This window comes from Somniosus microcephalus, unplaced genomic scaffold, assembly GCF_052327205.1.
Source record: "Somniosus microcephalus isolate GS21.2 unplaced genomic scaffold, FLI_Smic_1.0 unresolved_chr1, whole genome shotgun sequence".
In the NCBI taxonomy this organism is placed as follows: domain Eukaryota; kingdom Metazoa; phylum Chordata; class Chondrichthyes; order Squaliformes; family Somniosidae; genus Somniosus; species Somniosus microcephalus.
This window is the reverse complement of record NW_028225179.1, coordinates 53,853,901-53,875,025: the sequence shown is the minus strand read 5'-3', so window position 1 is coordinate 53,875,025 and position 21,125 is coordinate 53,853,901. Positions and strand designations below refer to the sequence as shown.

General features: G+C 44.3%; 1 non-coding gene across 1 annotated transcript; it reads left to right on the top strand.

Moving 5' to 3' along the window:
- The first annotated feature begins 1,070 nt into the window (after positions 1 to 1,070).
- trnai-uau (transfer RNA isoleucine (anticodon UAU)) lies at positions 1,071 to 1,166 on the top strand. Its single transcript has 2 exons — positions 1,071 to 1,108; positions 1,131 to 1,166. It is a non-coding gene; the product is annotated as a tRNA-Ile (tRNA).
- Positions 1,167 to 21,125: the final 19,959 nt, after the last annotated feature.

The window sequence follows — 21,125 nt, the reverse complement described above, 5'->3', positions numbered from 1 at the left end:
CTCGAGGGCACTTTTCATAGGTAAACCTGCAACATCTGCCAGAGAAAGATTCAATTTCAGCGTTTCCAACAACGAGTCGACCTATATCAACCTCGACATCCTCACCTACACGCTGCAGATGCAAATCTCTGCGCTCCTCTGCTTCAGTGACATTTTGTTTCGCAGCGATGGGCAGTTTACACTCTCTGAGGCTGCAATCGCTGTTTTCCGCCGGCAGTAGGCGCTTGGAGAGAGCGGGGCCGGACAGGCAGCCTGAAGTTCGCTGCTGTCGCGGCCTCACTCACTCCGGGAGCTGGGTAACAGCAAACAAACTCATGGGTTTGTTGCCGGGTCTGAAATGCATCTCCGAACTGTTGCTATTGACCGAGGCAGCGCTGCAGGATCCTGTAATGTTATCTCACACTGTCGGTATTTCTGTACAGTTTGAGTGTGTACAGAACTGTATAGAGAAAAGGAGAATACCGCACGGCTGTTAATGCATTTTATTGATCTCTACCTACAAGAGAGGATCGAATTAGGGACCTGTTGTACTTTAGACGGAAGTGATAACCGCTACACTTCAGAAACTGCTGTTCCTTAAATAATTAGAGAAGCAGCTCAGAACAGCAATTGTCGTCTGCAAATACTCTTACCCTGCGATACGGGTTCCATTGCATGTCAAGGAGTGAACTTTAAGAAAACTGTTTATACTATTAAGTAAAACTCATTAGACTGTGTCAAAAGTTTGTTGTAATCGTCATTAATCACCGGGTAACTCACATGGTTACCGAATCATGGACAAAAGTTTAAAACGTTTCTTGCGTTTTGCATGTGATGAATTTTCATCGGTTCTCATTTTGCAGACCGCATTACAGGAGTTGGGTAAAAATGTTCAGTGTTTATGGCACCAGGATCTGGTGCAGCCGTTGGTAAATTCACCAGCTCGCTAACACATGAGAAATCACCTGCTTCACTCTTTCATATAAACCCAGCCAATGCACCTCAATTAAACAACATTGCGCCCCCGCACGATTAGACAACCTGAAATGTGCAAGTAAATGAGCACGGATAACTAATACACATCAAACGCAGCTCTAGTGGCGCAATTGGTTAGCGCGTGGTACTTATATAACAGTATAGCTTCAGGGGAAATGCCGAGGTTGTGAGTTCAAACCTCACCGAGAGCAGCCAATGTTTTTGCTCTTAGTTTCCTGAGGCCCACCGTGTTGCAATTACGGATGGGAGTTTTAAAGGAGCCCTTCAGTGTTACTTATTGACAGGAGGGAAGGTGGGGCCAGCGCAGGGAAACCCAATGCAACTTCGAGCCCAAGATCGGCGGCTGGTTGGTCTAGAGATCTGATTCTCGCTCAAGGGATTTCGCTACTTAAAAAGGCGAGAGGTCCAGGGATCTCTACCTACAAGAGATGATTGAATTCGGGGCCTGTTGTACTTTGGACGGAAGTGATAACCGCGACACTTCGGAAACTGCTGCTCTTTAAATAATTAGAGGAGCAGCTCAGAACAGCAATTGTCAGCTACAAATACTCTTACCCTGCGATAGGGTTCCATTGCATGTCAAGGAGTGAACTTTAAGAAAACTGTTTATTCTATTAAGTAAAACTCATTAGACTGTGTGAAAAGATTGTTGTAATCGTCATTAATCACCGGGTAATTCACATGGTTACCGAATCATGGGCAAATGTTTAAAACGTTTCTTCCGTTTTGCATGTGATGAATTTTCATCGGTTCTTATTTTGCAGACCGTATTGTAGGAGTTGGGTAAAAATGTTCAGTGTTTATGGCACCATGATCTGGTGCAGCTGTTGGTAAATTCACCAGCTCACTAACACATGAGAAAACACCTGCTTCACTCTTTCATATAAACCCAGCCAATGCACCTCCATTAAACAACATTGCGCCCCCGCACGATTAGACAACCTGAAACGTGCAAGTAAATGAGCACGGATAACTGGCACACATGAAGCGCAGCTGTAGTGGCGCAATCGGTTAGCTGTGTGGTACTTATATAGAAACATAGTAGATAGGAGCAGGAGTAGGCCATTCGGCCCTTCGAGCCTGCTGCGCCATTCAATGAGATCATGGCTGATCATCCAAATTGAGTACCCTGTCCTGCCTTCTCCCCATATCCCTTGATCCCTTTAGCCTCAAGAAATATATTCAACTCTTTCTTGAATATATTTAATGAACTGGCCTCCACCGCCCTCTGTGGCAGAGAATTCCATAGGTTCAGCACTCTCTGGGTGAAGAAATTCCTCCTCATTTCAGTCCTAAATGGCTTACCCCTTATCCTTAGACTATGACCCCTGATTCTGGACTCCCCGGCCATCAGAAACATCCTTTCTGCATCTAGTCTGTACAGACCTGACAGAATTTTATAGGTTTCGATGAGATCCCCTCTCAATCTTCTAAACTCCAGTGAGTATAAGCCCAATTGACACAATCTCTCCTCGTACGTCATTCCTGCCATCCCAGGTATCAGCCTGGTGAATCTTCGCTGCACTCCCTCCATGGCAAGAACGTCCTTCCTCAGGTAAGGTGACCAAAACTGCACACAATACTCAAGGTGCGGTTTCACCAAGGCCCTGTGCAACTGCAGCAAGACATCCTTGTTCTTCTACTCGAACCCTCTTGCTACGAAGGCCAACATACCATTTGCCTTCTAAACCGCCTGCTGCACCTGCATGCTTACCTTCAGCGACTGGTGCACAAGAACACCCAGGTCTCTTTGCACTTCCCCTTCTCCCAATCTATTGCCATTCAAATAATAATCTGCCTTCCTGCCTTTGCCACCAAAGTGAATAACCTCACATTTATCCACATTATAGTGCATTTGCCATGTTTCTGCCCAATCACCCAACCTGTCCAAATCGTACTGGAGTTTCATGACATCCTCCTCACAGCATACCCTCCCACCCAGCTTTGTGTCGTCTGCAAATTTGGAGATATTACATTCAATTCCCTCGTCCAGATCATTAATATATATTGTGAACAGCTGGGGTCATAGGACCGATCCTTGAGGTACCCCACTAGTCACTGCCTGCCACTTGGAAAACGACCCGTTTATTCCAACTCTTTGCTTTCTGTCCGCCAACCAGTTCTCTATCCAACTCAATACCTTGCCCCCAATCCCACGTGCCTTAATTTTGCACGCTAACCTCTTATGCGGGACCTTATCGAAAGCCTTCTGAAAGCCCAAATACACCACTTCCACTGGTTCTCCCTTATCTATTTTACCAGTTACATCCTCAAAAAATTCCAGTAGATTAGTCAAGCATCTTTTGTAAATCCATGTTGAATTTGTCCGATCCTGTCACTGCTTTCCAAGTGCTCTGCTATTACATCTTTTATAATGGACTCTAGCATTTTCCCCACTACCGATGTCAGGCTTACCGGTCTATAATTCCCCGCTTTTTCTCTGCCACCTTTTTTGAATAGTGGGGTAACATTAGCTACCCTCCAATCCTTGGGTACTGTTCCAGAATCTATCGAGTTCTGGAAGATGACCAGCAATGCATGTATTATTTCTAGGGCCACTTCCTTAAGTGCCCTGGGATGTAGATTATCAGGCCCTGGGGATTTATCGGCCTTCAGACCCATCAATTTTCCTAACACCATTTCCCTACAAATACTGATTTCTTTCAGTTCCAGGAACCTATGTTCCACGGTATTTCTGGGAGGTTATTTGTGTCCTCCTTTGTGAAGACTGAACCAAAATATGTATTTAGTTGGTCTGCCATTTCTTTGCTCCCCATTATAAATGCCCCCGATTCTGACTGCAAGGTACCTACGCTTGACTTCACCAATCTTTTTCTCTTTACATATCTATAAAAGCTTTTACAGTTAATCTTTATGTTCCCTGTAAGCTTACTCTCATATTCTATTTTCCTTTTCTTAATTAATCCATTTGTCCTCCTTTGTTGAATCCTAAACTGCTCCAAATCCTCAGGATTATTGCTTTTTCTGGCCAATTTGTATGTCGTCTCCTTGGATCTTATGCTATCCCTTATTTCCCTTGTTAGCCACGGTTGAGTCACCTTTTTTGTTTTATTTTTATGCCAAACTGGGATGAACAACTTCTGTAGTTCATCCATTCGGTCTTGGAATGTTTCCCATTGCATATCCACCGTCAACCCTTTGAGTGCCATTCCCCAATCAATCCTACCCAACTCGCTCCTCAGGCCATCGTAGTTTCCTTAATTAAATTGAGGACCCTAGTTTCTGAGTCAACTGCTTCATTCTCCATCTTAATGAAGAATTCGATCATATTATGATAGCTCCGACCCAAGGGGCCTCGTACAACAAGATTGCTAATTAATCCTTTGCCGTTATATAACACCCAGTCTAAGATGGCCTGATCTCTGGTTGGTTCCTCGACATATTGGTCCAGGAAACCATCCTGTTACCACTCCAGGAATTCCTCCTCCACAATATTGTTACTAATTTGGTTAGCCCAATCTATATGTAGATTAATGTCACCCATGATGACTGCTGTGCCCTTATTGCACGATTCTTTAATTTCCCTTTTAATGCCATCCCCAACCTCCACCTTACTGTTTGGAGGTCTATATACCACTCCCACTAATGTATTTTCCCCCTTAGTATTTCCCAATTATACCCATACAGATTCCACCTCATCAGAGCTAATATCCTTCATTACAATTGTGTTAATCCCTTCTTTAACCAGTAATGCTACCCCTCCTCCCTTTCCTTTTTGCCTATCTTCCCTGAATATCGAATACCCCTGGATGTTGAGTTCCCAGCCTTGACCGCCCTTGAGCCACGTTTCCGTAATCCCAACCAAATCATATTTGTTTACCTCTATTTGCACAGCCAATTCGTCCACCTTATTACAAATGCTCCTCGCATTAAGACACAAAGCTTTCAGGTTGTTTTTTAACGCTCTTAGACCGATTAGAATTGTTATTTACTGTGGCCACATTTGATTTAAACCTGTGATTTCTCTGACTGCCTCTTTTGCTCTTCTCCTTCCTATCTTTTGCTTTTATCCATGTTTCCCTTTCCTCTATCTCCCTGCTCAGGTTCCCAACCCCCTTCCATTTTAGTTTAAACCCTCCCCCAAAGCACTAGCAAACACTCCCCCTAGGACAACGGTTCCAGCCCTGCCCAGGTGCAGACCGTCCGGTTTGAAATGGTCCCACCTCCCTCAGAACCGGTTCCAATGTCCCAGGAACTTGAATCCATCCCCCTGGCACCATTCCTCTAGCCACTTATTCATCTGGAGTATCCTTCTATTTCTACTCTGACTAGCACGTGGCACTGGTAGCAATCCTGAGATTACTAACTTGAGGTCCTGTTTTTTAATTTACCTCCTAACTCCCTATATTGCACTTTTAGGACCTCATCCCGCTTTTTACCTATATCGTTGGTGCCTATATGCACCACGACAACGGGCTGTTCATCCTCCCCTTCCAAGATGTTCTGCAGGCGCTCGGAGACATCCTTGACCCTTGCACCAGGGAGGCAACACACCATCCTGGAGTCTCGTTTGTGGCCACAGAAACGCCTATCTATTCCCCTTACAATTGAATCCCCTATTACTATAGCTCTACCACTCTTTTTCCTCCCATTCTGTGCAGCAAAGCCACCCCTGGTACCAGGAAGTTGGCTGCTGCTGCCTTCCCCTGATAAGCCATCCCCCCCAAAAGTACTCAAAGTGGTATATCTGTTGGAGAGGGGGATGGCCACAGGGGACCCCTGCACTACCTGCCTGCACCTAGTACTCTGCCTCTTGGTCACCCGTTCCCTTTCTTCCTGTCCAACCTCTACCTGTGGTGTGTCCAACTCTGTAAACGTGCTATTCACGATGTCCCGAGCATCGTGAGCGCTCCAGTATGCATCCAATCGCAGCTCTAGTGCCGCAATGAGGTCTGTCAGTAGCTACAGCTTGGTGCACTTCCTGCAAATGTAGTTGTCAGGGATAAAGGAAGTGTCCCTGAGTTCCCACATCTCGCAGGAGGAGCAGATCACGGGGCCGGGCTGTCCTGCCATGACTTACCCTTTAATTAATTGAGTTTAGATTTAATCATTCAACCCTACTAATTACACTACAGTTAAATAGTTTACCAACAGTCCCCGCTACACCAGAGAGACCTTAGAAACTATAAAACAGAGTTAAAGTTTAAAAAAGAGATAAATACTCACCAACCAATCACTTACCTGCATCCTGCTGACGTCATACTTGGATTACTTTTTACCTCTATCCCAAAACCTGGATTGGTACGCCTCTGGTGATCCCTCGCAGGTCCGCTGCCTCTCCAGTCTCGGGGCTCTGGGTCTCGCTGCTTCGGGCTGCTGTTTAAGTAGCTCCGCCGCCTCTGGTGCTCCCTCGCAGGTCCGCTGCCTCTCCGGTCTCGGGGCTCTGGGCCTCGCTGCCTCGGGCTGCTATTTAAGTAGCTCCGCCGCCTCTGGTGCTCCCTTGCAGGTCCGCTGCCTCTCCGGTCTCGGGGCTCTGGGCCTCGCTGCCTCTGGCTGCTCTTTAAGTAGCTCCGCCACCTCTGGTGCTCCCTCGCAGGTCCGCTGCCTCTCCGTATACCAGTATAGCTTCGGGGAAATGTTTAGGTTGTGAGTTCGAGCCTCATCTATAGCAGCCAATGTTTTTGCTCTTAGTTTCCTCAGGGCCACCGTGTTGCAATAACGGATGGGAGTTTAAAAGGATCCCTTCAGTGTTACTGATTGACAGGAAGGAAGGTGGGGCCAATTTCAACTGTTAAACCAGCAAATATCAGGCAAAGAATAATGTGCAGGAAATAGATTCGATTTCAAATCAGTGACAAAGCCTTTGGAACAAACGAGAAGCTGTGTAGACTCACCGGTAATCTGTACATGTTTCCGACATCATGTTGAACACAAACAACGATTCACCTGACCATAATGTTGAGGATTCCAAGGACGGAAGTCACGTACAGACAATCGCCCAAAAACCATATCCACAGTTAGGTGGTCGCCGACCTTCTTGTTATGGGGAGAATTGTGAGCAGATTCAGGGAAACGGCTCATATAAAGAAGTGGATTTAGGAAAATATAAACATATTTCAAATGAATGAACAGGTCCTCTGCGAATTGGGTTCGCACCAGCGCAGGGAAACCCAATACAACTTCGAGCCCAAAATCGGCGGCTCGTTGGTCTCGAGATCTGATTCTCGCTCAAGGAATTTTGCTACATAAGAATGCGAGAGGTCCCGGGATCTCTACCTACAAGAGATGATTGAACCAGGGCCCTGTTGTACTTTAGACAGAAGTGATAACCGCTACACTTCGGAAACTGCTGCTCTTTAAATAATTAGAGAAGCAGCTCAGAACAGCAATTATCAGCTACAAATCCTCTTACTCTGCGATACGGGTTCCATTGCATGTCAAGGAGTGAACTTTAAGAAAACTCTTTATTTTAATGAGTAAAACTCATTAGACTGTGTGAAAAGTTAGTTGTAATCGTCATTAATCACCGGATAACTCACATGGTTACCGAATCATGGGCAAAAGTTTAAAACGTTTCTTGCGTTTTGCATGTGATGAATTTTTATCGGTTCTCATTTTGCAGCCCGTATTTTAGGAGTTGGGTAAAAATGTTCAGTGTTTATGGCACAAGGATCTGGTGCAGCCGTTGGTAAATTCACCAGCTCGCTAACACATCAGAAAACACCTGCTTCACTCTTTCGTATAAACCCAGCCAATGCACCTCAATTAAACAACATTGCACCCCCGCACGATTAGACAACCTGAAATGTGCTAGTAAATGAGCACGGATAAGTAACTCTCATCAAGCGCAGCTCTAGTGGCGCATTCGGTTCGTGCATAGTACTTGTATAACAGCTATAGCTTCGGGGAAATGTCGAGGTTGTGTGCTCGAGCCTCACCTGCAACAGCCAGCGTTTTTGCTCTTAGTTTCCTCAGGCCCACCGTGTTGTAATAATGGATGGGAATTTTAAAGGAGCCCTTCAGTGTTACTTATTGAGAGGAGGGAAGGTGGGGCCAGTTTTATCTGTTAAACCAGCAACTATCAGGCAAAGACTAATGTGCAGGAAATAGATTCGATTTCAAATCAGTGACTAAGCCTTTGGCACAAACGAGAAGTTGTGTAAACTCACGGGTAATATGTACATGTTTCCGACATCATGTTGAACACAGACAACGATTCACCTGAACATGATGTTGAGAATTACAAGGACGGAAGTCACGCACAGACAGTCGCCCAAACACCATATCCACAATTAGGTTGTCGCCGACCTTCTTGTTATGGGGAGAATTGAGAGCAGATTCAGGGAAACGGCTCATATGAAGAAGTGGATTTAGGAAAATATAAACTTATTTCAAATGAATGAACAGGTCCTCTGCGAACTGGGTTCGCAACAGCGCAGGGAAACCCAATGCAACTTCGAGCCCAAAATCGGCGGCTCGTTGGTCTAGAGATCTGATTCTCGCTCAAGCAATTTCGCTGCTTAAAAATGCGAGAGGTCCCGGGTTTAAAACCCGGATGAAACCCAGCCAACCTTAACAACTGGGTCATCACAGCTAAAATCGCACTCCTGTTAAAAAGACTTATAAAATTGATGATCCGTGACTTTGCGCTCCCTTGGTTTAATCATAGAGGCATAATGCCACAGGCGGAGGCACTTCTGCCCATCGAGCCAGTGCCGGCTCTCTGTAGACTGATAAATTCAGTACCATTCCTTCGCACTATCGATGTATTCCTGCAAGTTTATTTCCCTAAAGAGCCTATCCAGTCTCCCCTTGAAAACATTGAGTGTCTCCGATTCCACCACTTCCATTGGCATATGCGTAATTTTTTTTCCCTCACATCCCCCCTGTACCTCTTGCCTAAAGTCTTAAATCCCCTAGTCCTTGTGCCATCAACCAGTGGGAACAGCCGTTCCCCGTCTCGCCTATCGAAACCCGTCATAATCTTGTACACTTCTATCAAATCACTCCTGCACTCCTTTACTCTAATGAAAACAAATCCAGCTTCTCCAACCTGTCTTTGTAGCTAAGATCCCTCATCCCCGGAACCATTCTGGTAAATCTCCTCTGCACCCTCTCAAGGGCCTTCACATCCTTCCTAAAGTGTGGTGACCAGATATGACGCAATACTACAGTTGTGGCCTAACCAGTGCTCTATAAAGACACCGCATACCTTCTCCAGTTATGTACTCAATACCTCTATTTATGAAGCCCAAGATCACAAATGCTTTGTTTCCACTCTCTCAATATGTCCTGCCACCTCCAGGGACCTATGGACATTAACTCCCAGGTCCCTCTGTCCCTGCACACTATTTTAAACTGTGCCTTTAAGTGTAAATTGCCTTTCCCTGTTCCTTCTGCCAAAATGCATCACCTCACACTTCTCCGTATTAGATCCCATCTGTAACTTGTCTGCCCATTCTGCTAGCCTTGTTATGTCCTTTTTATGTCCTGTAGTCGATTGGCATCATTATCACTGTTTGCCACACCCCCAGGTTTGATGTCATCGGATAATGTACAAACTCTACTCTGTATTCCAATATACAGGTCATTTATATATATCAAAAAATGCAGTGGGCACAGCACTGAACCTTGGGGAAAACCACTAACTACCATCCTCCAATCTGAAATACAGCCATTTACCACAACTCGCTGTTTTCTGTCCTTATGCCAATTCCTTATCCAAGCTGCCACATACTCACCTATTCCATGAGCATCAATTTTTTTAACCAGCCTTTTATGTGGTACTTTGTAAAACCCCATCGGAGAATCCATGTCGCCAACATCCACTGCATCCACTTCATCAAAGCTCTCTGTTACTGCATCAACAATTCAATTAGATTCGTCAAGCAAGTTCGGCATTTTACACATCCGTGTTGGCTATACTTAATTCGCTGAAACTTCTCCAAAAGCCCGTTAATTTTCTCCTTGATTATTGTTTCTAAAACTTTAGCCACCACTGATGTTAAACTGACCGGCCTGTAGTTACTAGGAGCATCCTTCCATCCTTTCTTGAACAATTCTGTCACATTTGCCACTTTCAACTCCTCAGGGACCTCCCCCGCATCTAGGGAAGATTGGAAAATTATGGCAAGCCTTCCACTGTCTTCTCCCATAACTCTCTTAGCAACCTGGGATGGAAACCATCTGGACCAGGTGACTTGTCCACTCTAAGCAGACACAGCCTTTCCAGGACATCCTGTCGATCAATTTTCACCCCTTCCATTGCTTCTATATTTTCCACTTTGACCGATAATTTGTCGGCATCCAACTTCTTGGTAAACACTGATACAAAGTATTCATTACGTATTCTAGCCTTGCCCCGCGCTTCTAGTTATATATCACCTTCTTTGTCTCTAATAGGCCGCACCCCGCCTCTTACTACCCACTTAATGTTTACATGCCGGTAGTAGATTTTTGGGTTCACTTTTATGTTTCACGCCATTCTACTCTCATATTCTCTCTTTGCTATTCTTATTTTTATCTTCACATCCCCTCTCAACATATTATACTTGGTCTGATTCTGCCTTGAAGAATTCACCTGACATGCATCATACAACCTCGTTCTTGTTTAAACAGAAAAGAGGTTGTATGATGCATGTCAGGTAAACAACCTCTTTCAACAGATAAAGAATGATCCAGGAATGACAGCACATCCCTTTTAAACAGACACAGAATGATTCGGGACTGACAGCACATCCCTTTTAAATAGATACAGAATGATCCGTGACTGACAGCACACCCCTTTTAAACAGACACAGAATGACACGGGACTGGCAGCACATCCCTTTTAAACAGACAGAGAATGATCCGGGTCTGACAGCACATCCCTTTTAAACAGCCACAGAATGATCGGGGACTGACAGTACACCCCTTTTACACAGACGCAGAATGACACGAGACTGGCAGCACATCCCCTTTAAACAGAGACAGAATGATCCGGGCCTGACAGCACATCCCTTTTAAACAGACACAGAATGATCCGGGACTGGCAGCACATTCCTTTTAAACAGACACAGTATGATCCGGGACTGACAGCACATCCCTTTTAAACAGTTTATTCGTGGGCCCCAAGTTGAAGATTTAGTCCACTGTCATTTTTTTGTCTTTGCCATTTCACTCGAGCCGAATGAACTGAGTTTATGTGTCAGCCGTGGCTCAGCGGTAGCAAACTCAAGCCCCACTCCAGAGACTTGAGCTCATAATCCAGGCTGACACTCCAGTGCAGTACTGATGGTGTGCTGCACTGTCGACGGTACCGTCTTCTGAAAAGACATTACACCGAAGCCTCAGGTACCATTGCACTATTTTGAAAAGAACGAGGACTTCTCCCCAGTGCACTGCACATTATTTATCTCTCGACGAAAGACAATAAAAACAGATAACCTGGACATTGATGTTGATAAAATCTTTTGAAATTACATTTGTTCCTAAAAGTTAAAGTTATGTTTTGGCTCTCTAATCATTTGTTTTCCCGCTAGTCTTTCAGTGGGTTTCAATCTCAGAGGAAGGAAGAGAGAGGAAAAAGTGTATCTGCGATTCGCAATCTCTGTCCTCCGTTTATGCAATGAGTCCATGTTTATTTTTGTAGTCACATGAAGAGCGCAGAGGCACAGACTGAAAAGCCCCGTGTGGCCAGCAATGATGAGGATAGCGATTCGCACCCATGCGTCCAGAGCACAATGGATTAGTACGAATGACCATCGGTTTTAATGGTCGGTTTTAAGCTTGATTCAGAGCAGAGAAGAAAAAGTTTCGCCCAGTGAGTTAACAGACCGTGCATCACTCTGCTGCTCTCCCCCATAGTCCGACAAGGTATTCCATTCCACCTATATATTAGTAATTTGAGCCTTGCCATGAGCTAAGTGTAGCATGCTTGGGAGGAAAATGTGATTTAGCCGGAAGGATCTGTAGGGTTTTTATTTTATCTCTCTTCACTCTTTAGGGTAATCAGAGCTAAGATCAACCAAAGCTTTAAACTTTTCAAACAAATCGCTTTATTAACCTAATAATACAAGTTTTACACAGAGAGATTTGTACAACCTTTAACTCAGTGGTGTAACTCAAAACTCAGATTGGTCAATTATGCTGCTTCGGGAGAAGGAGAGATGAATTATGTATTGGTGTCCTCCTTGGTGTTTTTCTGGTCGGTCTTCCACATCTCCACTCCATTTGTCAGGAACGGTGAGAGCGGAGACTCAGTAAGTATTTAAACTCACTTTTGTGGGCTTTTTACAGAGGCCTTTGTCGGGAGCGGTGAGAGCGGAGTTTCAGTGGGTATATAAGCTCACTTTCCCGGGCTTTTTCAAAGAGGCTTACCAATCTCACAGACCGGCGGCAGCGCTCCAGAGCCATGTCATGATTCTGAACGTGACGTGGGTTGGAGGAAGCAGCTGATTGGGTGAGTACTTATACTACTCTATAGCTGGACAGTTAAGGTTCATAAAGTTTAGAAGGTCTTACTTTTGTGATTATATTTGCTATGGTCTCTGTTGTGTAGCGGGGAGTGCTATGAAACCAGGGCCCTTGAGTATATCATTTAATTGTAGTTTAATTGTTGGTATTGATTTAATTTAAATTAATTAAAAGATAAGTCATGGCAGCACAGCTCGGCCCTGTGGCATGCTCCTCCTGCACTATGTGGGAAATCAGCGACACTTCCTGTGTCCCTGATGACCATATGTGCGAGAAGTGTATCCAGCTGCAGCTACTGACAGACCACATTGCGGCGCTGGAGCTGTGAATGGATACATACTGGAGCATTCGTGATGCTGTGGGCGTCATGGATATCACATTTAATCAGTTGGTCACACCGCAGGTAAAGGGTGCAAAGGCAGGAAGGGAGTGGGTGACCACCAGGCAGAGTAGTAGGCGCAGTCAGGTAGTGCAGTGATTCCCTGTGGCCATCCCCCTCTCAAAGAGATATACCGCTTGGGATATTGTAGGGGAGGAAGGCTTATCGGGGGAAGGCAGCAGCAACCAACTTCCTGGCACCATGAGTGGTTCTGCTGCACGGGACGGGAGGAAAAAGAGCGAGATAGCTATAGTGATAGGGGATTCTATTGTAAGGGGAGTAGATAGGCGTTTCTGCGGCCGCAAACGAGACTCCAGGATGGTATGTTTCCTCCCTGGTGCAAGAGTGAAGGATGTCTCGGAGCGGCTGCAGGGCATTTTGGAGGGGAAGGGTGAACAGCCAGTTGTCGTGGTGCATATAGGTACCAACGATATAGGTACAAAACGGGACGAGGTCCTAAAAGCTTAATATAGGGAGTTAGGAGGTAAATTAAAAGCTAGGACCTCAAAGGTAGTAATCTCTGGATTGGTACCAGTGCCACGTGCTAGTCAGAGTAGAAATAGAAGGATATTTCAGATGAACACGTGGCTAGAGGAATGGTGCAAGGGGGAGCGATTCAAATTCCTGGGACATTGGAACCGGTTCTGGGGGAGGTGGGACCAGTATAAACTAGACGATTTGCACCTGGGCAGGAGCAGGACCGATGTGCTAGGGGGAGTGTTTGCTAATGCAGTTTGGGAGGTTTTAAACTAAAATGGCAGGGGGTTGGGAACCTGTGCAGAGAGACAGAGGAAACAGAAGCAAGGATAGAAGCAAAAGACAGGAAGGAGAAAAGCAAAAGTGGAAGTCAGAGAGGTCAAGGGTGTAAATCAAACATGGCTGCAGTAAACAAAAATTCTAAAAGGCCTAAGATGGTTAAAAAAACAAGCCTTAAGCCTTTGTGTCTTAATGCGAGGAACATTCTTAATAAGGTGGAAGAATTAGCTGCGCAAATAGATGTAAACAGGTATGATATAATTGGGAGTATAGCGACAAGGCTCCAGGGTGACCAAGGCTGGGAATTCAACATCCAGGGGTATTCAATATTCAGGAAGGACAGGCAGAAAGCAAAAGGTGATGGGGTAGCATTGCTGGTTAAAGAGGAGATTATCACAATAGTCCGGAAGGGTATTTGCTCTGATGATGTGGAATCTGTATGGGTAAAGCTGAGAAATACCAGGGGCGGAAAAAGTTAGTGGGAGTTAGATACAGACCCCGAAACAGTAATGCTGAGGTTGGGGATGGCATTAAACGGAAAATTAGAGATGCGTGCAATAAGGTCACAGCAGTTATCATGGGTGACTTTAATCTACATATAGATTGGCCTAACTAAATTAGTAACAATACTGTGGAAGAGGAATTCCTAGTGTATGCGGGATGGTTTCCTGGACCAATATGTCGAGGAACCAACTAGAGATCGGGACATTCTAGACTGGGTATTATGTAATGAGAAACGATTAATTAGCAATCTTGTCGTGCGAGGCCCCTTGGGGAGGAGCGATCATAATATGATATATTTCTTCATTAAGATGGAGAGTGAAGTATTTGATTCAGAAACATGTGTAATGAATTTAAATAAAGGAAACTACGATTGTATGAGGCGTGAGTTGGCGAGGATGGATTGGGGATTGTTACTTAAAGGGTTGACGGTGAATAGGCAATGGCAAACATTTAAAGATCACATGGATGAACTGCAGAATTTGTTCATCCCTGTTTGGCATAAAAATAATACAAAAAAGGTGACTCAACATTGGCTAACAAGGGAAATTAGGGACAGCATAAGATCCAAGGAGAGACCACATACATTGGCCAGAAAAAGCAGCAACCCTGAGGATTGGGAGTAGTTTAGGATTCAGCAAAGGAGGACAAAGGGATTAATTGAGAAGGGGAAATAGAGTATGAGAGTAAGCTTTCGGGGAACATAAAAACTGACTGTAAAAGCTTCTATAGATATGAGAAGAGAAAACGATTGGTAACTTCAAGCGTAGGTCCCTTGCAATCAGAATAAGTGGAATTTATAATGGGGAACAAAGACATGGAAGACCAATTAAATACATACTTTGGTTCTGCCTTCACAAAAGAGGACACAAATAAACTCTCAGAGATGTCAGGTAACAAAGGGTCTAATGAGAGGGAGGAACAGAATGATATCAGTATTTGTAGGGAAATGGTGTTAGGGAAATTGATGGGATTGAAGGCTGATAAATCCCCAGGGTGTGATAGTCTACATCCTAGGGTACTTAAGGAAGTGGCTCAAGAAACAATAGATGCAATGCTGGTCATCTTCCAAAATTCGATCGACCCTGGAACAGTTCCCGTGGATTGGAGGTTAGCTGATGTATCCCCACTATTTAAAAAAGGTGGTAGAGAAAAACGGGGAATTATAGACTGGTAAGCCTTACATATGTACTGGGGAAAATGCTAGATTCCATTATAAAAATGTAATAGCAGAGCACTTGGAAAGCAGTGACAAGATCGGACAAAGTCAAAATCGATTTACAAAAGGTAAATCATGCTTGACTAATCTACTGGAATTTTTTCAGGATGTAACGGGTAGAATAGATAAGCGACAACCAGTGGATGTGGTGCATTTGGACTTCCAGAAGGCTTTCGGTATGGTCCCACATAAGAGACTAACATGCAAAGTTAACGCACATGGGACTGGGGTTAAGGTACTGACTTGGATAGAAAACTGGTTGGCAGACGGGGAGTAATTAATTGGACTAAACGGGTCTTTTTCCAAGTGGCAGGCAGTGACCAATGGAGTACCACAGGGATCGGTGCTAGGATCCCAGTTATTCACAATATATATTAATGATCTAGACGAGGAAACTAGATGTAATATCTTCAAGTTGGCAGAAGGCACAAAGCTGGGTGGGCGTGTGTGCTATGAGGAGGATGCAGAGAAACTCCAGTATGATTTGGACAGGTTGGGCTATTGGGCTGATGCATGGCAGATGCAGTATAATGTGGATAAATGCGAGGTTATTCACTTTGGTGGCAAAAACAGGAAGGCAGATCATTATCTGAACAGCAATAGACTGGGAAAATGGGAAGTCCAGCGAGAACTGTGTGTCGTTGTGCACCAATTGCTGAAGGTCAGCATGCAGGTGCAGCAGGCGGTTAAGAAGGCAAATGGTATGCTGTCCTTCATAGTGAGAGGATTCGAGTACAGGAGCAAGGATCTCTTGCTGCAGTTGTACACGCCTTGGTGAGACCACACCTTGAGTATTGTGTGCAGTTTTGGTCGCCTTATCTGAGGAAGCATGTTCTTGCCATGCAGGGAGTGCAGCGAAGATTCACTAGCCTGATACCTGGAATGGCAGTAATGATGTATGAAGAGAGATTGGGTCGATTAGGCTCATATTCGCTAGAGTTTAGAAGATTGAGAGGGGATCTCATTGAAACTCATACAATTCTAACAGGACAGACAGACTAGATGTAACGAGAAAGGATTAATTAGCAATCTTGTTGTACGAGGCTCCTTGGGTCGGAGCGATCATAAAATGATCGAATTCTTCATTAAGATGGAGAATGAAGTAGTCGACCTATAGACTAGTGTCCTAAATGTAAATAAAGGAAACTATGATGGTCTGAGGTGCGAGTTGGGTAGGATTGATTGGGGAATGGCACTCAAAGGGTTGACGGTGGATAGGCAATGGCACACATTCAAAGACCACATGGATAAACTACAGAATTTGTTCATCCCAGTTTGGCATAAAAATAAAGCAAAAAAGGTGACACAACCGTGGCTAACAAGGGAAATTAGCGATAGCATAAGATCCAAGGAGAGGACATATAAATTGGCCAGAAAAAGCAGTAATCCTGAGGATTGGGAGCAGTTTAGGATTCAACAAAGGAGGACAAAGGGATTAATTAAGAAAGGGAAATTAGAATATGAAAGTAAGCTTTCATGGAACATAAAAACTGACTGTAAAAGCTTTTATAGATTTCTGAAGAGAAAAATATTGGTGAAGTCAAGCGTAGGTCCCTTGCAGTCAGAATCAGGGGAATTTATAATGGGGAGTAAAGAAATGGCAGACCAATTAAATACATATTTTGGTCCTGTCTTCAAAAAGGAGGACACAAATAACCTCCTAGAGATGTCGGGGAACATAGAGTCTGATGAAAGGGAGGAACTGAAAGAAATCAGTATATGCCGGAAATGGTGTTAGGGAAATTGATGGGATTGAAGACCGATAAATCCCCAGGGCCTGAAAACCTACATCCTAGGATACTTAAGGAAGTGGCCCTAGAAATAATAGATGCATTGCTGATCATCTTCCAAATTTCGATGGAATCTGGAACAGTTCCCATGGATTGGAAGGTAGCTAATGTTGCCGTACTATTCAAAAATTTGGTAGAGAGAAAACGGGGAATTACAGACTGGTAAGCCTGACATTGGTAATGGGGAAAATGCTAGAGTCCATTATAAAAGATGTAATAGCAAAGCACTTGGAAAGCAGTGACAGGGTTGGACAAAATCAACATGGACTTACAAAAGGTAAATCGTGCTTGACTAATCCACTGGAGTTTTTTGAGGATGTAACTGGTAAAATAGATAAGGTAGAACCAGTGGATGTGATGTATTTGGACTTCCAGAAGGCTGTCGATAAGGTCCCGCATAAGAGATTAGCGTGTAAAGTTAAGGCACATGGGATTGGGGGTAAGGTATTGACTTGGATAGAGAACTGGTTGGCAGACAGAAAGCAAAGAGTTGGAATAAACGGGTCTTTTTCCGAGTGGCAGGCAGTGACTGGTGGGGTACCGCAGGAATCGGTCCTTCGACCCAAGCTATTCAAAATATATGTTAATGATCTAGACAAGGGAAGTAGATGTGATATCTCCAAATTTACAGACGAAACAAAGCTGAGTGGGCATGTGTGCTGTGAGGAGGATGCTGAGAAACTCCAGGATGATTTGGACAGGTTGGGGGACTGGGCAAAAGGCATGGCAGATGCAATATAACGTGAATAAATGTGAAGTTATCCACTTTGGTGGCAAAAATAGGAAGGCAGATTACTCTCTGAATGGCAATAGATTGGGTGATGCGGAAGTGCAACGAGACTTGGGTGTTCTTGCGCACCAATCGCTGAAGGTTAGCATGCAGCTGCAGCAGGCGGTTAAGAAGGCAAATGGTATGTTGGCCTTCATAGCGAAAGGATTTGAGTACAGGAACAAGGATGTCTTGCTGCAGTTATACAGGGCCTTGGTGAAACCACATCTTGAGTATTGTGTGCAGTTTTAGTCGACTTATCTGAAGAAGGATGTTCTTGCCATGGAAGGAGTTCAGCGAAGATTCACCAGCCTGACACCTGGGATGGCAGGAATAATGTATGAGGAGAGATTTGGTCGATTGGGCTTGTACTCTCTGGAGTTTAGAAGAATGAGAGGGGATCTCATTGAAACTTATAAAATTCTGACAGAACAGACAGACTAGATGCAGGAATGCTGTTCCCGATGGCAGGGAGTCCAGAACCAGGGGTCATAATTTAAGCATAAGGGGAAAGCCATTTAGGACTGAGATGAGGAGGAATTTCTTCACCCAGAGAGTGGTGAACCTGTGGAATTTTGTACCACAAAAGACAGTTGAGGCCAATTCATTAAATATATTCAAGAAGGAGTTAGATATATTTCTTAAGGCTAAACGGGTCAAGGGATATGGGGAGAATGCAGGGAGAGGCTACTGAATTCGGATGATCAGCCATGATATCATTGAATGGCGGAGCAGGCTCGAGGGGCCGAATGCCCTACTCCTGCTCCTATTTCCTAAGTTTCTATGTTTCTATGTCTGTCTCCTGGAATGTATTTTGCTTTTCACTTTAGAATTGCAGCTCTCATAAAATTGCTGCTGACAGTAAATAATAATTCTAATAGGCCGAAGACCGTTAAAAAAACAAGCCTGGAGGCTTTGTGTCTTAATGCGAGGAGCATTTGTAATAAGGTGGATGAATTAGCTGTGCAAATAGAGGTAATCGAATATGATTTGATTGGGATTACGGAAACATGGCTCCAGGGTGGCCAAGGCTGGTAACTCAACATGCAGGGGTATTCAATATTCAGGAAAGATAGGCAAAAAGGAAAGGGAGGTGGGGTAGCTTTGCTGGTTAAAGAAGGGATTAACACAATTGTAAGGAAAGATATTGGCTCTGATTATGTGGAATCTGTATGGATAGAACTGAGAAAAACCAAGGGGCAGAAAACGTTAGTGGGAGTGGTATATAGACCTACAAACAGTAATGTGGAGGTTGGGGATGGCATTAAAAGGGAAATTAGAGAAGAGGACAATAAAGGCACAGTAGTCATCATGGGTAACTTTAATCCACATATAGATTGGGCTAACCAAATTAGTAACAATACTGTGGAGGAGGAATTCCTGGAGCGTTTACGGGATGGTATCCTGGACCAATACGTCGAGGAACCAACCAGAGAGCAGGCAATCTTAGATTAGGTATTATGTAACGAGAAAGGATTAATTAGCAATCTTGTTGTACGAGGCCCCTTGGGTCGGAGCGATCATAAAATGATCGAATTATTCATTAAGATGGAGAATGAAGTAGTCGACCCAGAGACGAGGGTCCTAAATGTAAATAAAGGAATCTATGATGGTCCGAGGTGCGAGTTGGGTAGGATTGATTGGGGAATGTCACTCAAAGGGTTGACGGTGGGTCGGCAATGGCACACATTCAAAGACCGCATGGATAAACTACAGAATCTGTTCATCCCAGTTTGGCATAAAAATAAAACAAAAAAGGTGATGCAACCGTGGCTAACAAGGGAAATTAGGGATAGCATAAGATACAAGGAGAGGACATATAAATTGGCCAGAAAAAGCAGTAAACCTGAGGATTGGCAGCAGTTTAGGATTCAACAAATAAGGACAAAGAGATTAATTCAGAAAGGGAAATTAGAATATGAGAGTAAGCTTTCAGGGAACATAAAAACTGACTGTAAAAGCTCTTATAGATATCTGAAGAGAAAAGGATTGGTGAAGTCAAGTGTAGGTCCCTTGCAGTCAGAATCAGGGGAATTTATAATGGGGAACAAAGAAATGGCAGACCAATTAAATACATATTTTGGTCCTGTCTTCACAAAGGAGGACATAAATAACCTCCTAGAGATGTCGGGGAACATAGAGTCTGATGAAAGTGAGGAACTGAAAGAACCCAGTATATGTCGGGAAATGATGTTAGGGAAATTGATGGGATTGAAGGCCGATAAATCCCCAGGGCCTGATAACCTACATCCTGGGATACTTAAGGAAGTGGCCCTAGAAATAATAGATGCATTGCTGATCATCTTCCAACATTTGATGGAATCTGGAACAGTTCCCATGGATTGGAAGGTAGCTAATGTTACCCCACTATTCAAAAAAGTTGGTGGAGAGAAAACGGGGAATTACAGACTGGTAAGCCTAAGGTTGGTAGTGGGGAAAATGCTAGAGTCCATTATAAAAGATGTAATAGCAGAGCACTTGGAAAGCAGTGACAGGATCGGACAAAATCAACGTGGATTTAAAAAATGTAATTCGTGCTTGACTAATCCACTGGAGTTTTTTGAGGTTGTAACTGCTAAAATAGATAAGGGAGAACGAGTGGATGTGGTGTATTTCGACTTCCAGAAGGCTGTCGATAAGGTCCCGCATAAGGGATTGGCGTGTAAAGTTAAGGCACAAGGGATTGGCGGCAAGGTATTGACTTGGATAGAGAACTGGTTGGCAGACAGAAAGCAAAGAGTTGGAATAAACGGGTCTTTTTCTGAGTGGCAGGCAGTGACTAATGGGGTACCGCAGTGATCGGTCCTTCGACCCAAGCTATTCAAAATATATATTAATGATCTAGACAAGGGAACTAGATGTAATATCTCCAAATTTGCAGACGAAACAAAGCTGGGTGGGCTTGTGTGCTGTGAGGAGGATGCTGAGATACTCCAGGATCATTTGGACAGGTTGGGTTATTGGGCAAAAAGCATGGCAGATGCAATATAACGTGGATAAATGCGAGGGTATCCACTTTGGTTGCAAAAACAGGAAGGCAGATTATTATCTGAATGGTAATAGATTGGTAGAAGGGGAAGGGCATCGAGACCAGGGTGTCCTTGTGCACCAGTCGCTGAAGGTAAGCATGCAGGTGCAGCAGGCGGTTAAGAAGGCAAATGGTATTTTGGCCATCGTAGCGAAAGGGTTTGAGTACAGGAAGAAGGATGTCCTGCTACAGTTGTACAGGGGCTTGGTGAGACCACATCTTGAGTATTGTTTGCTGTTTTGGTCGCCTTATCTGAGGAAGGATGTTCTTGCCATGGAAGGAGTTCAGCGAAC